Source organism: Cicer arietinum, chromosome 2 (genome assembly GCF_000331145.2).
Source record: "Cicer arietinum cultivar CDC Frontier isolate Library 1 chromosome 2, Cicar.CDCFrontier_v2.0, whole genome shotgun sequence".
In the NCBI taxonomy this organism is placed as follows: domain Eukaryota; kingdom Viridiplantae; phylum Streptophyta; class Magnoliopsida; order Fabales; family Fabaceae; genus Cicer; species Cicer arietinum.
In genome coordinates, this window is record NC_021161.2 from 2,633,260 (window position 1) to 2,636,337 (window position 3,078).

Here is a 3,078-nt window from a genome sequence, read left to right on the forward strand (position 1 = left end):
TACTTACTTACTTTTAACAAATAACTCCAAAATATTATTAACTTTGGCTAAAAAGCCTCCGAGCCAAAATCCAAAATACACAAAAACACATAAAGCACACTTTAAAATTACTGGTCTTACAAGTTACAGGGACTTCCCTAATTTGACATAATCGATTTGCCAATCGATTTTATAATATGTTTTTCAAAACCATTTAAGAAATCGATTTGGAAATCGATTTGGCCATGCAGGAATTCAGCAAAACTGACAAAAATCGATTTGGAAATCGATTGGCATTAAGTCAGGGGCTCAGCTATTCTGTCAATCGATTGCCCAATCGATTGAATTAAGCCCAGAATTCAAATTTCACTAAAAACCTTCAGGAAATCGATTTAGAAATCGATTGGCTTAGTAGAAATTCTTATTTTGAGTTAGATAACAGATTGCTCAATTGATTTATCAATGTCTTGGTTAGTTATGTATTACTTGATAGATTGAGAACTTTATTTTGATTTCATTTTTAATTGGCAAGCATGATATGAACTTTTAGCATATGGAAAATCCTTTTAAGGTGCATGCTTAGTTGAAAGGTTATTTTGTGCATTTAAAAACTTAAATGTTATGTGTTAACTGTTAATTTCGGTTGGTGACTCTTTACAACTATTGTGGAAATCTAGGCTTTGCCCTCAGATGAGAGCCAGGACGATCCTACCGGTTCGTACCCTACGAATGGGAATGTAGATGAGAATGCTTGATTGTAGCTATGTTAGGAGGATCTCACGGGGCGCGTGGGGATCACTCATGGTGTATAGCTATAGTTTTTTGTAGAATGATCAGATTAGGATGACATAGAGGGAACATATGTCTTTCTTTTGGATTACGTTATTTTGAACTGGAAAACTTTACTTATATTGTCAGTACGACATCTTATTTGAAGGAGTTCCATGTATTATTTGTTTTTGTGTAAATACTTTGGATTCATATTTTGAGAAACTTTTCCGCTGCTTGTAAATTATAATGACTCAATTATTTATCCAAATGTATTTCCTTATTTGTTTCTCTGTTTTATTTTAATTTCTTTTAAAAAAAAATACACTCTCGCATTTGAAAATCGGGGTGTTACAAAGTCAGATCGTACCACTGTGATTATAGTCAAAAGGCGCATATTGAAACTAGGATTAATGATATGTTGGCTCATGGTATCATACAACCTAGCAATAGTCATTTTTCGTCACTGGTTCTCCTTGTTAAGAAAAAGGATGGGTCTTGGCGGTTTTGTACGGATTATAGAGCCTTAAATGCTATTATTGTCAAAGACAATTTTCCTATACCTACTGTTGATGAATTATTGGATGAATAATTTGGTACTCAGTACTTTTCCAAACTGGACTTGTGTTTTGGATACCACCAAATTCTTGTCAAACTATAGGATAAACACAAAACCGTTTTTCGAACACGTCATGGTCTATATGAATGGCTAGTAATGCCTTTTAGTTTATCCAACGCGCCTGCCTCGTTCAGAGCTTGATGAATGATGTCTTTCATGCTCAACTTCAAAAATCAGTGCTTGTTTTCTTTAACGATATCTTCATTTATAGCTTTTATTGGTCATCTCACTTATCCATTTGAAAGAGGTTTTACAGTTGATGTGCCAACATTATCTCTTTGCAAAAATGTCCAAGTGCTACTTTGGTTTTACTACAGTCGATTACTTGGGTCACACCATCTCAAGTAAGGGCGTTCACATGGATAAATAGAAAATGCAATTTTAAACAACTTAGAGGTTTTTTGGGCTTATCTGGTTACTATAACCGCTTTATCCGAAACTATGCCACCATTGCTTCTCCATTATGCCATATACATGGTAAAATCATTAATCTTATAATTTTGTTGTTCATATAGAAATATTAATAATTCAGTTAATAGCGAAACGAAATCACAATGAATAACCTTAAAATCATCATAGAAAATAAACAAGTAAAATTACAAATTTTTGAGAATCAAGAAGCGACTTCGTCTCATTGATAGCATTTTCTTCCTAAGGGTGGCCTTTCTCTTAGGGTGGCTCCATCTAACAGATAGCCCTCTCCTCTCAATCTTGTAACTCATCATCACATATCAATTAGAGAGCTTACATCGCGTTGATAGCCCTCTCCTCTTACGTATGACATTTCTCATAGGGGCGGCTCCTTCTAACGGGAAACTCTCCCTAATCAAAACGAGGTAACTATGTGCATCTAACGCAGTTAACGATTTAATTGTTATAACCACGATTTCTCAAAACACGTATTTAAAATCATTTCTTCCTAATTCATGGAAAACATATTTCATCACATACCAATTCAATATTTAAATACTTTAACTCATACGTAAATCAAACTAATACCAATATTATATAACAACGACCATTAAATTAAATAGTTGACGAAATCGAAATAAAATTCAAAGGTTGTGTTCCCCAAATTTTTCAATAAATACTTTATTAAAGAAAACAAGTAAAATAATAATAATAGCATTATAAAAAAAAATATGACGATGATCGTCGTCAACTCGCAACTATGGAGAATCGCCTAAGTTTGTTCTTCAACAACTCTCAAAGTAGTAGACATGACCTCAGCTAACAAATCTGAGTAAAAAGAAATATTCTCAAGACTTTAGAAAATTTATTCTAAAACTCTAGGAAACCATAAAAATTATTTAAATCTACTCTAAGCACAACATAAGATTTTTACTCAAAATTTCATTTTTCTAGATATTCATACTAGCATTAGAGTTGTGTATTTACCTCAATGGGTCTCAATAAACAACTCTCAAGAGATAGGTGCTCTTCTCCTTCTTTAGAGGACAAACCCTAACCCAAAAATTATACCCAAGAACTAGTGAAAAATATGAGGAAGCTTGCTTATGGAGTGTATACCCTTTCCATGGGTTTATTGTGGCTTTAAGTGAGAGAAAGAAGAAGAAGAAGAAGGAGAAGAAAAGAAAAGAAAAAAAATGAAAATGGGGAAGGATGGGGTCGCTGAGAGGGAGAGAAGGAAGAGGAGAAAAATGAGGGAGTGAAATAGAAAGAGAGTGGAAAATGAGTGGAGTTGGATTTGT